This window comes from Vanacampus margaritifer, chromosome 12 (genome assembly GCF_051991255.1).
Source record: "Vanacampus margaritifer isolate UIUO_Vmar chromosome 12, RoL_Vmar_1.0, whole genome shotgun sequence".
NCBI lineage: Eukaryota > Metazoa > Chordata > Actinopteri > Syngnathiformes > Syngnathidae > Vanacampus > Vanacampus margaritifer.
The window spans coordinates 2,275,888-2,291,074 of NC_135443.1; the positions used below are offsets into that span (position 1 = coordinate 2,275,888).

The 15,187-nt window shown below is 39.6% G+C and overlaps 1 protein-coding gene and 1 long non-coding RNA gene across 4 annotated transcripts in view; one reads left to right on the forward strand and one right to left on the reverse strand.

The window, feature by feature from the left end:
* The window catches only part of akt3a (v-akt murine thymoma viral oncogene homolog 3a), a 47,415-nt gene extending 45,092 nt beyond the window's left edge, over positions 1-2,323 (reverse strand). For 2 of the 3 annotated variants that reach the window (XM_077581247.1, XM_077581244.1), the window contains exon 1: positions 1,871-2,071. The gene's annotated coding sequence lies outside the window, so the exon portion shown is untranslated. Of the gene's footprint in view, positions 1-1,870; positions 2,072-2,178 lie in introns of those variants that run through there. The other variant, XM_077581245.1, reaches the window with a different exon arrangement.
* Positions 43-5,860, forward strand: LOC144061119 (uncharacterized). The gene is made up of 3 exons (XR_013296086.1): positions 43-440; positions 1,101-1,132; positions 4,359-5,860. It is a non-coding gene; the product is annotated as an uncharacterized LOC144061119 (long non-coding RNA).
* The last annotated feature ends 9,327 nt before the right edge of the window (positions 5,861-15,187 follow it).

Genomic DNA, 15,187 nt, shown 5'->3' on the forward strand with positions numbered 1-15,187 from the left:
CCAGACGAATGAACACACTAAACCACACGCAATAAAAATGTCTCCTTTCATTTGCTCGGCTGGCTAGAACAGGAGCACCGAGTCCAAACTGTGCTTTAGAGAGAGGCTAAAACAAGAGACGATGACTGAGATGAAGAGCGAGGAGACCCACCCTGTCACCAGGCTGGCGGTTGCCATGGTGATATCCGCTGCCGGGATGCGCCAGCCATGCCAAGGGAAGCACATGCCAGGCAACGTTTACAAAGGAAATTGCATTCTCTGACACCTTGAAGGGGACATATGATAGAAAGTCTTTTGAATTGCTTGTCCACTACTTTTGGGGGTTGGGAAAAGGGCCGACACCGGCACCAAACGTTTTTTCCTTTGAACTAAAAAAATTATTCCAAAAAATGCTGAGAAACATTCAATATGGGGGCAGCTGATCAACTGCATAACGCAAGGTACAGTAAACGCCCAATTAAAGATAGAGTCGTTTGCGGCATACTGTATACTAAACATTTAAATGTCCCATGCTACAAATTGCTTTTTTCTCTCAAATAATTGTTGACATTGTTTTATCATGTTTGCAAGACAATTCTGTTTGGAAATGTCCAGGATGTCCTTTTTCAAGCTATTCCAGTTGGTCCCAAACGCCTGACAGATGAGACAGCTGGATTTTTCATGAATATTCGTTATAAATTAGCTGGATTCTGATTTTGCCGTCTACCATCGATTATATTTCTTCATAGCGAGTGCTCGCCACCTGCTAATGCTATATGCTATATAATTTCCGCATCTATCATCAATTATATTCCTTGATAGCGTGTGGAATGTGAGTGAGTGTGTATAATGTGTGGCTAATGCTATTGCTCGGGTGGTTAACGATAAATTAAAACTAAGAGCTGAAACAGGTACTTACCAGAACTATTTTGCTCACCATTGCTCAAGGACGTCTTGTCTATTCGTGATACCGATTGGCTGTTACAACGCAGTATCACGCGAATTGGAGTTGAGTGGGTGCGTGGTCACTTGCTGCGTCACGATGCCTAATTGTGATCTGCTTGTCTTTCCTGCCTTTTGCATTTCCATCGGCTACTGCATACAATCGACATTGCGCACAGATGTCAAACTTAAACCGTGGCCTGGAATTCAGGTAAGAATTTTTTTCTTTTCAGATACCTTAAATCAACTTTTAACAAGGTGAAATGAAGTTGTAAACATCTTAAACTGGAAATATGACTAGGCAGAATCAAATTGTAGAATTACAGGTACATAAAATTGCAGATTATTCGCAACTCACTAGCGGATATTGGAGGCCGAATAGTGTGAGTGACCAAATACACATGATCGGCAAGTGACGTCATTTGTCTTGTGCGAGATGACGTTGCAGATATCTGTAATTCAGTTTGGTCAAGGGCCATGAACTGTCGTTTCTATTTTAATCTAAATTAGATTTCACATATCTTGAATATAAATTCCTACTTTTTAACAACATTGCTATGTTTACATAGCTACACTGTTAATTCTGTCTAATTTTAAAATGTTAGTAAGGCTTGCCATATTTTATTTTTGGGGGGGAAATGCCGGTACAATTATAAAGTTGAGTTAGGACTCCATTTTAGAAGTCTTCCTGCTTGGGAACGATGATGATCTACAAATCCTCATCATCGTCAACATCATCATTTACGTCACTTACTGGCAAGCTGACGCACGTTGCCCTCCTTTCACTGTCACCATAATAAACAGAGTATTTATGTCATGCCGCTGATATTAGCGTGACACGGCAAAATATTTGGACCGTAACGGAACGGTACTAGACGGGCACAAAATGAACACAGCCATGTTGTTATGCTAACCACATCGTAGCTATCGAGCTGGCTAGCTAGTTTACCTGAAGCAGCAGGTGCAGTCTCTGTCGTACTTCTTTTTCTTTTCTTGGCTTGTCTCTCGTCTTAAAGAACTCCTCCTCGTTTATTATTTAGTCTGTTTAACAGTCCCAAGTCCCGAATGTGAGGGTGTTCATCCTCGCGGATTCCCTCACAGCGTTACCGCATCAACGTCTTGTTTTGACTTTCGGGGGAAGCTCCTGACGTCACACGGAGACACCCCCCACCCCTCCCGCCTTTTCCCTCTGCCTCCCTCTTTCCCCCCTCGCTCAGGCACACAAATGACACCACGAATGACAGTCCAGTGTCCTACCTTCGACTATTCGGCGTTTTTATGGAGGCGTCCGCGACGGTCTTGTCGTTTTTACAAGAGAGCTCACCACTGGCACTGACCACTCGAGCGCATCATCTTCATCTCATTCCAACATCCCGCGCGGCCTCGTTGAGCCGGGAAGCCAGATCTCGCGAGATCTCGTGGTTACATTTAGTCAAACGGCTTAGCGGCTAAACAGGCACCATGTTGGCGTTTCTGTATAAAGCACACACAAAAACCTTACAAAGACGTGAATAATTAGAAAAACAATCTTGTATTGGATGTCATTAGATTATGTAGATGTTCCTAAAGTTGTGGCTGGTGCAAGTTTGAAGAATAATAGCAAAGTACTAGTATTTTGATATATTATCATATACTATTCATTTATAAGAATACAGAATTCGAGTGGATGATTTCTAAATATTTTTGTGAATATTTATGTATTCATTATTCACTTATAAAAAATAATTAGTTTCTGTTGTATGAAAAAAACACATAAAATATTTCTGTCACTGTGCTCTCGATTTTGAGTCCTAATTTTAACATTGATAATGTTCATGTAATATTATAATTTACTTTTGATTTAATTACAAAATTGTTATTTTCATGTATTTAAAGGCAATTACATTTTAAACTAACTGGGTTTGATATTAAGAATGTATTCATCCATGTTTGATAAATACAGGCTACAAAGAACATAATACATGAAAAATAAATAACAAACGAGAATAATAACAGAAGAGTCTGTTTCGATGCTGTACTGGTAGTGTGTCACATGGCCGCTGAATGGTGACCTAATTCTGTGTGAAAAATTTCCCCATTACAATAAGGACAGCAATGTGATTGTTGGCAGAAAAGTGTTCCATTTAATTCCAAGCGACACAGATAAGATCGCAACATTTGATGACGCATTTAGTTGTGTCACTATTGATGATACAACAAAGTGTGATTGATAATGTGACACAATGCTTTGTGTTTTTGATAGTTGCGCCGGGCAGCTGCGGAACATATGACTATGTACAGTACAAAAAATTATGTGGGCCGGACATTCTTTGAACACTGCGACCAATTTGCTCAACCAAATTGTTCTTCTTTTGAGAATATTGAGAGGGGACTCCGCCGCTGTAGGTGGCGCTATACACCATAGCTGATGTGATTCACCACTATTTTAAAAGAAGAAGAGCAGGAAGTGACTGCGCCGTGCGATGACGTCGTATGAGTTTGCTTTTGTAGTTCTTGATAAATCGTAGCGTTCTTTTTTTGTTTTCAATCTAAAATAGCATTAATATTTGCTCATTTAATTAATTCCAAGGCGGCACGGTGGCTGACTGGTTAGCACGTCCGCCTCACAGTGCAAAGGATGTGAGATCAAGTCTGGGCTTCGGCCTTCCTGGGTGGAGTTTGCATGTTCTCCCCGTACTTGCGTGGGTTTTCTCCGGGTACTCCGGTTTCCTCCCACATTCCAAAGACGTGCATGTCAGGTTAATTGAACTCTCCAAGTTGTCCATAGGTCCGGTCAGAACGTGTGACGTGTACCCGGTCTTGCCAGCGTTTATTCGCAAAACCTATTTCCATAACCAAAATTTGCATTTTCCTTTTTTCGATACACTTCAAAATCCACCTCCTCAAAGCGTAATAACTTTATTGCGAATTCTGGGCCCCTTTTTCGAATTTCTAGCGTTTACATTCAGTTTTATTTTTGCCTTTTTTTTTTTTAAATTTAAATAAAAAAAATTTTAATTTTTAGATATGCTTTGCATGAATAGGTCATCAATCACTGTATGCAAAACGGTGTCGGCCACCCGTGATAAATGATCAGTCTTATTGCAAATCAGTGCATGAAAGATAGTAGATTATGAGATGAGAAAACAAATCAACGGCTAATAAAATGGCATTGTCTAGTCAATTAAGATCAACAACGACCCCCAACTGCCACCGTACTTGAATTATCTGTAAAATAATGTTATGTTGTAGATCGCTAATTAATTGCTAACGCTATGCTGCCACGCACACAACTGACACAGAAGGTGAGTTCAGGCCAACGCAGTCAAACTAAACTTCCACCTCGTCTACAATAACAGCCCCTCCCCTTCGTTCCCAAACCTCCTGTTTTTACCCCCCCTGCCATATCCACACACACACGTGACATATTTGTTCCTCCATCCCTACCTCAACTCCAGCCCCAGCTCCCAAAGCTCAAGGAAGCAGAAGCTGCCCCCTTCAGCCCGTCACCCGAGGTGGCTTTGAAGAGACAGAGGGGTCAGCCCGGCCCAGGAGACCTGCAGAGAGGTAAGGACAGCTGCGGTCAGACGGACCCCCGCCCGGGAGGTGAAAGGGGGGGTTTGTACACAGACACGCATGTATATATCTCCACGCATGCACTCAAGAGACGGGACAAGAGCAGCTGCAGTCGGGGTGTTGAAGGTGTGCAGTGCAGCAGCAGTGCTCGGCAGCCAGCATGGTCCAACATGCATACGTGGACCTCTTCTGGGTCACCTCCTGTGCACCGGCGTGGCTAATGGAAGCTGCACACAACCAGATGACCGCAGACGCAGCACACCTAAAGCAGTCACGCCAATGATGAGCAACTTGGAGAAGTGCACGACAAAAGGAAACGGTTCCAAATTAGAAGAAAGGAATGACTTCTTTCAAACTTTTTTGTTTTTTTAACAAATGTAGTGGACCACCGTTATTCGTGATGGAGGCAGCACGAATATCGAAATGCACATAGATTTGTCACAGATGATAAACGTAACAATATATTTAAATAAATAAATTAATAATAATAAATGAATAATAATAATAATAAATCAAACTCCCAAAATCAAAATCAAAAAGTCTGCCCCATCCATAGAAATAAAAAAAAATTCTGACTAAGAAATTTATATTATTATTATTATATTATATTATATTATATTATTGTTCCAAATCAGTAGGGAATGATTTCTTTTAAACATTTTTTTTCAAATGCAGTGGACCACCGTTATTCATGATAGGGACAGGGCGGATAGAGAAAAATCCACAAAGATTTGACACACATGATAAATGCATTGAAAACAATATATTTAAAATAAATAAATAAAAATGTTAATAAATGAAACCGCCCAAAATTTTATTCTGACAAAGAAATCCACAAATAGGTGACTCTAGGGGCACTGAACCAAAATCCAAAAAATATGTATATAATAAATACACTTTTTTTATCTTGAAAAAAACAAAACTTGCCAATAGGTGTGAATCCACGGGTAGCCTACTGAACCAAATACAGTTCGTTGCGATGTCTCAACTTCTTTCTCAGATACGGCACTAATGGTAGTGCTACACAGATGATAAAGAATATATGACTTTCAGCAACAATTGATTAAGGGGTTTAAGTACACAAATGCTATTTAGCCTTAGCATTATGCTAGTAGATTGAAACAGCAAAGCTACAATAATGCTTCATCCTTCATTTACAGTATGATAATGATGACTTTTTTACATATATATCTTTTTTCTCCTTCTGTTCTGTAGTGTAGTACGTGACCTGGTTTGCTAGCTTATGTGCTAGTGTGTTTCTTTGTTAGATTTGCAGCGCATATGCTCTCAAATGTGCAATTTATGTATGTGTGTGTTTGTGTGTGTATACGACGAACCTTCTGCTTATGTGCAGACATGCAGACAGGTTTTGCACCCCCCCCCCTTTGCCACCCTATGCCCCAAAACACACCAAAAACAGACCCCCCCCCCCCCCACACACACACACACACACTCCCACCCCCGCCCGACTCCACTGCATGACCCTCAGGTTGTAGCAGTCTGCTTTCTCAGGTTGTTCAGCTGTTGTAAGTAACTCTAAAAAAATGTTTTAAAAAAACATGAGGGGCTTGGGGCCAGAGGAGCCAATTCACATTTTTACTTTTATGTTGCAATAAATGCAATTTTATAGTTTTTATTGCTAAACGTGTTGGGTGTTTTTTTTTCCCTTGTGTAAAATCTGTAATCATGGGACACATGTCCAAAAAAGAAGCACGTAGGCAAGAAAAGCGCCTTCTTAAAACAAAGACACGACTCAGTGACATTAGCATGCAACGCCGCATTCGCACTTAAGAACACCTCAAACAAATTGCCAGGATATTTCATCATAGATTTTTTTTTTAATTATTACCTCTCACAAGGGGATTTATGTTGCATGAAGTGATGTGATACGTTTAGGTGAAGCCATAGCCAAAGTCAACAAGATGTGTGAATAAAAAGCAACACAAATATTTAAATTATTAAATAATAATGGGCTTTTTTTTGCTACACATGTTTATTAATAATGTTTATGTATTATTTGCCATAATGATTATAATATATTGTATATATACTTAATGATTAAAATATTCATGATATTGAATATTTACAATTTTTACTAGTATGTCCTATTAATTTTATTTAGTGATTTGATTACTTTGATATTCTGAAACAAACTGTTGTCGTGTATAAAAAAGGTTAGCTATATTTTGTTTCACATTTTGAAGCAAGGCGAATCAAAATACTGATTAATGTAGGCTTTGTATAATTATGTGTTATTAATATTAGGGTTATTATTTTATTATTCTTCAAGGCAAACCCAGAGCTGAGTATATATATATAATCGTATATATTTATAAAATAACATTAATTTAACTTTTTACATTTATTACTGTTTTTTTTTCCTTTTTTTTCTTATTTTACTTACTTTACTGTCAATTATTTATGCTTTTAAAGCATGGCAACTAAAGTTGATGTACAGTACTGTAAAATATGAAACGTAAATGTCAAATTTGTGATTATTTTAACAATATATCCGCGTTCAATATTAACTCATTCACTGCCATTGACGGCTATAGACGTCAAAAATTCATTTGAACAATTTTTATTAGTTTAACATTTTTTTTCCACTTTTGTTAAGAGTATGAAAATCTAGAGATAAAAAAGTGTACATTTAGAACCGATATAAAATGTGATAAAAAATAAATAAATTAAAAAAATAAAAATTAATCATGAGTTAACTATTGAAGGCATGCAATTAATTACAATTAAGAATTTTAATCGCCTGACGATTTAAAAAAGAAAGAAAAGATTATTAAAAAAATTAGGAGCGTCAGGCGATTACAATTTTTAATCGTAATGAATTGCATGACTTCACTAGTTAATTCACGATTAATCAAAAATATTATACCTGTTTTAAATGTACAATAAAAAAAAATCTAGGTTTTCATACTCTTGTTAACAAAAGTGGGGGGAAAATGTTTAACTAATAGAAATAATGCAAATAATTTTTGGACGTCTATAGCCGTCAATGGCAGTGAATGAGTTAATTATTTGTGTATTTACTACTTACTATTACTTAGTTATTTGGTTTAGTTGTACACAAACCAATGCTTTGAGTTTTAGTGTTTGGTTGAAAATATAATCAGGTTCAAATAAGAAGCATATGGTACCACCCTTTCACTTCAGTCATAACTGCACAAACCACTCCAGGCCACTAGGGGGTGCTCTGTTTTCTGTATGGCTTCTACAGCAAGCGGCAGCTGTTTGCTTACCTCCGCGTCACACATGTGGAAGAAAAACAAGCAGTGTGTTTTGGTTATTCCATCGAACATCTGGAAGAAAATCGGTCGGCCCTCGCTTTTCCCCGAGGTTGACTTCTGGAAAACATCAGATTTGATGTGCCGCCACAGCCAAGAAGAAGAAGAAGAAGCCCAAGAAGTCTCCAGAGGGAGTGCGTAGGAAGTGAGGCTGAAGGCGGCGCATCTGTCAACATCTGGATGCGCAGACTGTGTTTGGCTTTCCAACAACTGGCAAAGCCACACACGGAAGGAACACAGCTTTTTTGATGGCCCCCGAGGGCCCGCTCTTTCCAATCCTGTCACTTTCTTCCTACTTGCGCTCCTCCGCTTCCTTCCTTCAGACACAACAATCCTCCTTCATGTCCACACACATGCACACTCTCGCGCACACACTCTCTTAGCCAACAGACACATTAACGCCTAATGTGCAAATATGCTTGTGTCTCCCCTGGGAATTGTCATCTTGCTTTCAGGACAAACATCTGTCCAGAGGAGGATGAGGAGGAGGAGGAAGAGGAAGAGGACAGACACGTCTCTTTTCATTTGCAATCCCCCAGCGTGCCATTGTGGCACTGTTTGTGATGGTGAAGTGGTCACAAAGAAGCTAGGACATTCATTTTGGTGTAAACAACATGGCTAAAATGGAAAGTTTCCATTTTAATAGCTCTATTTTCACAGGAACTGTTAAAAACATGATGCACTATGTCCCAAAGACGTATTTATACAAAAAAATTAAAAATAAAATTATGCTAGAGCATACAGAAACCTTTAATGCAGCCTTCGAACTGCAGAAAACGGGTGAAGCAATTGTAGTTATTACAAAAACGGCCAGCAGGTGGCAGCAGAGTATAAGAGATCAACAAGGGCCATGTTGTAAAAAAGCAGATTTTGCCACAGTTTTAAACTTAGCTATAATCTAATTGCTGCACAACAGAAACAGAAAGAAATGTACTTTTTTTCCTAGTGAAAGAAAAGACACTTTCTTTTGGAAGGTTCCATGTTTTTTAGCACAATAACACAATATTTTGTGGGACTTGCAAAATTAGTCAAAATCCAGTAATGCAGCCGGGAGCGAAGGGGGTTGCTTAAGTGAAAATGGCTGTGAGTCAAAAAGTTAAAATGGTGGTTAATTATTCGCTTACTTTCGCTATTTGTAGGCCAGGCCGGTACCACCGTAAATCTCCCAACATTATTATGGGTCCAAAAAGGCACATTTTAGTGACGTTTCCGTGACTTGTTGACAGAAAAGCTTATTTGGGGATCATGTGACCCAAGCGCAAGGTCATTCCGATAAAAAATAAACGTCGTCTGTCAGCTTTAGCAGACCAGATCATGTTTTTTTTTAAATTATTTTTGAACAAAACAAGACTTCAACGCTCACTCACTCCAGTGTCCAGTTGTTGTTGTTGTTGTTTACTGGGTCAGGCCGGCTGAAAGGTGACACACGGGGGACGGACGCAACGTTTTAGCCCGGCGTCAGCTCACCATATGGGGCAGGAGGCCAGCAGAAGTCCCAACACATGGATCTCGCAAACACACGCGCAGATGCCACCTCTGTGCTTTAGCGTGGTGCACGCGCGTGTGCACACACCCAAAAAGCAGCGCCAAATCTGCCCCAACATCCTAGTGACATAATGATGGAGCTAATTACTGTTTGATGGCAACTCTACATGTTGAGCTATTTTGCTCTCTCAAAATAAAATAAGATGTCATTTATCCACCCCACAATGGGAGACAGAAAAAAATGCACTCCTGTTGACCAAAACAATGTGACGCTAATTCTGGCCGCTACAAATGCTAATGAAGGGAAATGAGTGATTTTAAGCTTTCTCTTGAAAATAAAAAAAGTTTAAAGGGGATGACAATGATTTAATAAGGAGAAATGATTGTTAATATATTTACAGTGAAATGCTGATGCAGCACTTCTTATACCAAAACAATACAACAATAATGATAAAAAAAAGAAAATAATTAAGTGTAAAAAGCTGAAAATGGTAATTTTAATAATTAAAATATTATTTTAAAAATTACATTAAAAATCATTAATTGATCAATTATTAAAAGTAAGATTTGATTTATTAATAATGAATAGCAGTATTTTTTAAAAAAAATTTTTTACAAAAAGTCCAATACGTATATCATTTTCATAAATAAAAAAATTGAAAATTGAAAAAGTTAAATTAAAGCAAGGAAAATAATTTTAATAATGATGTTAATAATTCAAAATTATTTTTAAATTATTTACATATTTCATTCATAATTAGAAATGTAAATGTTGGAAATAAGATTTAAGAATAAAAATAAATAAAATTGCACAATAAATAACATCAAATATCCATCCATCCATCCATCCATCCATTTTCTTGACCGCTTTTCCTCACAAGGGTCGCGGGGGTGCTGGAGCCTATCCCAGCTGGCTTCGGGCAGTAGGCAGGGTACACCCTGAACTGGTTGCCAGCCAATCACAGGGCACACAGAGACAAACAACCATACTCACAATCACACTTATGGACAATTTGGAGTGTTCAATTAACCTGCCATGCATGTCTTTGGAATGTGGGAGGAAACCGGAGTACCCGGTGAAAACCCACGCAAGCACGGGGAGAACATGCAAACTCCACCCAGGAAGGCCGAAGCCCGGACTCGATCTCACGTCCTCAGCACTGGGAGGCGGACGTGCTAACCAGTCAGACACCGTGCTGCCTACATCAAATATTAAAAACAAAATATATATAAAAATGTAACACATAAAAAAAAGTAACTTACTGAATGCCTTAGCAAAGCCCTTCATTTTAGTTATAGTAAAAACTCGTTATGCACCCAAACAGAATTACATCCTGTCTCATTGCCTAAAAAAGAAAAACTTGTAAAAAAAACAAAAAAACAAAATCAACATGAATGCAAGCTGCAATTTAGCGGAACTGAATATTAATAATGCCGATAATAATAAGTGTGCAGCTCTCTCCATTTGGCCGCGGGCTTACACGGCTAACATCTGGACTGCTTGGCAGGCAAATTGAGGCGCTGAAAAGCCTCTTCTATGATGCTCCAGATGCGCGCACACACACGCGCACACAAAATGAGAAGCATTCATACATGCAGATGTGCAAACACAAATACAGATGTGCGCAGGGTCACCACATACACACACTCATACCCACATCGATATCTCACCCCCAGATGGAGATGGCGCGAGTGGCAGCTGAGGTGTGGCGGGCACGCGCTGTTGGCACAGGTAGCATGTTGTCAACAGCTGGCGCAGGTTAGACATTCCTGGGAATTGGAGCCACAAGGCAAATGTTCCCGCTGGCTGCGGGGGAGGGGGGGGGGGGGTTTGTCACAGTGGTGGTGGCAGCAGGATGACTGGCACAACAACATCACCGCCACAGCATCATTGTGGGGGTGATGTTGTTGTGCCAGTCATCTCGCCACAATGGGCAGAGGTGGCAAAAAAAATTTGAAGGTCCCATGCCATCAAAATCCAATTTTTTTTCTAATGTCAAATTGAGTCTGCGACTTGGTTTAAGTTTCACATGGATGCTTTTATGGCTGGGAAATAAAAAAATTTAAACATGTAAAAAAAAAATAATAATTAAGACATACATTTCTTTGAAACAATATAATTATTATTATAAATTTAAAAATAAAAAAGGTGCAAATATAAAAATTGAAACGACTCAAAATTAGTATTAATAATCTATTATTTTTGTTTACAATTATGCCGATTTTGTATTTGTGGGGTGTAATAATTGAATTTCCATTAATTGCACAGCCCTAAATTGCAGTCAGTAATTCAATATCAAATTATTTCATTGAGTTTAACAGAAGGGCACCAATAAATTAGTCCCATCCAGTCTACATTCATATCTGTAGTCTGTCAATATGATCCATCCCCTCCTAATAGATGCCTCTCCCTTCTGCGGTTGAGTATCTATTTGTGAAAATTTGCTTCTCCTTTAAATTTGTGATGCCCTTAAAAAAGGAAATGTCACATGATGGCTTTCTGAATGTGTGTGTTTTGGACTCCCCTCAGTGTGTGTGTGTGTGTGTGTGTGTGTATTAGCCGTCTCACCGCCTGGGGGCTAATTTCCTCCACCGCCACAGTTGTTGGCTGGCTCCTCTGACATCTGGAGTGGAGAGGGACGGACGAGCAGACAGACAGAGGATGGACTTGTACATCACATCTCTCTGATCTCCCCCCCAATCAACACAATGCGAGCGCATCACAGTGCTGGGCATCTGCCGGGTGGGCTCTCAAACACACACAAACAAAATTTGTGACCGATCTGACCGGCGATGTCTTTGCTGTTCAGTCGAATTATATCGTTCAGTTGTCAACAACAACTTCATTTTTATTTGTGCATGACGGTTAAGAATGTGAGTGAAAACATTGCCTGTATGGTTAATAAACAGCTCACAAGACAATGTGAACCAAGAAGGGCTGATGATCTGTTAATTTACTTGATTTGAGACATCTGAGGTGGCTTGTTGAAGGTGTGAAAAAGAATGGGAGAGAGGAAAAGAGCAAGACATGGCAAGAGAGAGGAGGAGAGCAAAAAAGAACAAAAGAAACAGGAAGAAAAGCAAGGAGGAAGACGGGCAAAGAGGCAAAAAAACAGCAAGGCAAGGCAGAAGAGACAGAAAGAGAAAGGAAAAGAGCAAGAGAGATTAAGAGAGAAAGGGAAAATGTAAGAATATAAAAGGAGGAAGGAAGAAATGAAACAAGGCAAAAACAGAGAAAGTGAGAGGAAAGAAAGCAATTGACAGGAAAAGAGGAAGAAACAGGACGATAAAAAACATATGTTAAAAAGTTGAAAGGAGAGGACAGGACAGGGAAAGAGAAGAAGATATAGGAAAGGACCCCACGAGAGGTTGAGACAAGAAGAGAGGACAAAGGATCACTCAAGAAAACAGGCAAAAACAGAAGGAAAGTGGAAGAAGAAGAGATGAGAACAGAGAAGAAAGAGAGCAAAAGAGAAAGTCAGAGAGGGAGATACAAAGGACAGATGAACAGAGGACAAGACAGTAGGAGAAAAAAAAGACAGATACAGATACAGGAAGAAAGACAAAAAGAGAGGATGAGACTGGAAGAGAGAAAAAAAAGTGGAAAAGACAAAAAGGAGATAAAGAGAGACAAAAAAGATGATGAGATAGAAAGAAAAATAAAATGAGACGAAGAGACAGGAAGAGACAAAAGTGTCGGAGAGGAGAAGAGACAAAAAAAGGAAAAGATAGCAAGAGATGAAAAAGAGAGAAAGTGGAACAGACAGCAAGTGAGTCGAAAACAGAGGATGAGACATGAAAAGAAAGCAGGAGACAGACAGAAAGGAAAGTGACATTTCCACCACTTGATCCTTTCTCAAACACAAAGTATTGATTTTCAATGGCACTCCACACACACACACTTACACACTCACACACACTCAGTTGCATTGTTTCAAAAATAACCAGTGGACGCGTCCAGCAGCACGGACAGCTGGACAGATGTACACACTCGTCCCACACACACACACACACAGCTTGGAGGTGCCATTAACCAATTTAGCTTCCAGATGTCCATCATCGCCACACAGCCAAAGTTGCAAAGCTCCATGTGGGCTTCACACAAACACACATACAGGTGTGAACATCCCACACACACACACACACACACACACACACATGCTGCCAAGTTTCACTGCGTGGATGCTGAGGCAGAAACAGATACACACATATGGAGTGTGTGATGTACAGAAAGCAGACGTGTGTGTGAGAGAGACGTTTGATTGACAAGCACACATCCTGATAAAAACTTACTGGCTTCTTTTTTTTCCCCATCTTTTTGATCATTGCTAAAAACGAGTGTGCACCATCTGGAAGGCAAGCCAGTTAAGCTCACAGTTGTTCTTCCTGATGTCTGACACACACACAGACTCCAACACAAACACATATACACTGAGCGGATATAAAAAGTCTACACACCCTTGTTGAAATGAGACCAATGTAATTATTTTGCCCCCATTGTGATTACTTCTAACCTGCATCCAACTCCAGAATAGAAAGTTAAAATTTTACCAAGCGGGGAAGTAAAAACAAACAACTAAGATGAATGGGTTGCACAATTGTGCACACCCTCTTACTAATGACTGAGTTGGTGCTGTGTACAGAATGAACCAATCAAATTCAAACTCATGTTAGATTGGGAGCCTGCCATTGTTTAACCAGAGGTGCCAAATACAGGTCCAGAAAGGAAAAATCCTGCCACAGTTTGGCTTTAACCTCAGGCGCGAATTAGCTAGCTCCCTAGTTTGCACCCATGGTGCTTGTTTACCTGCTAGGGAGCTAGCTAGCTAGGACTAGAGGCTAAAGCCAAACTGTGGCAGGGTTTTTACTTTCTGGACATGGATTTGCCACCTCTGTGTTTAACCCTAAACTAAATTAAGACATTTCCTGACATTTTTCTACTTTCTAGCAGTGCTGTTTTAAACTGAACACTGCCAGATCTCCAGATATAAATGGGTGCGCGCACTTTTGCAACCACAATATCTCAGTTGACGATTTCTACTTCCCCTCTTAAACTTTTTTTTTTTTTTTAATTAAAGGTCAAATAAATTGTACGGATCACATTAAAGATGACAATTGTTTTAGTCTTATTTTTTAGATCACTAAATCCTGCCATTTGAGCAGGGGTGTGTAGACTTTTTATACGCACACTGACTAGCATACGCACACACGGCCAGTGTGGAAATGTCCAGATGCTGCACCTCTAGAGGCTGTGTGAACACGAGCATCTGTTCCCCAGCCAGTCAGATGGGCCGTCATTGATAGTTCATGAATATTTTACGCCCCAAAAGAAAATGGCCGCCTTCCAGACCGACTACAAACGCTGCGGCACAAGTGCATCCTCCCACTGATTGCTGGGGAAACGATCATTTTACCCAAGATGGCGTCAGATAAAAATGATGACGTTTGCCGGCTCAAACATAACTACTTGTTTCCATACCTAAATGATGGGAAAAGGGATGATACCATTTGTTGTTTTCATAGCGATAGCAAAAGAAGCTGTTGAGGGCACTTTTCGGCGGCCTTGTAATTGGCTAGTAAAGAGGCGGAGCTAAACGTAATGAAGACTCTTGATTGGTGGACACTGAATGGTTGGTTCCTGAATGAGAAGAATGAAAATAAAAGACGAGTCAAACGTTGTCCAGGTTGATCTGATTTGGTTTCATGCTGACTTTTAAACTTGTGCCTGTGGACAAACTCCACTTTCCTTGCAGTCTCAATTTCTTTTCCCCTCTCAGCCAAAAGGGTACTACTAGTGGTAGAAGAAAACATTGTAGAAACTAATGGTAGAAAAAAAATTACCTGGAAGATACTGTCATTCTACTAGTGTGCTGAATTGAAAAGTTGGATTTTTTTTTAGGTCAAATAAACGCTCAAACGGCTTTCCTTTA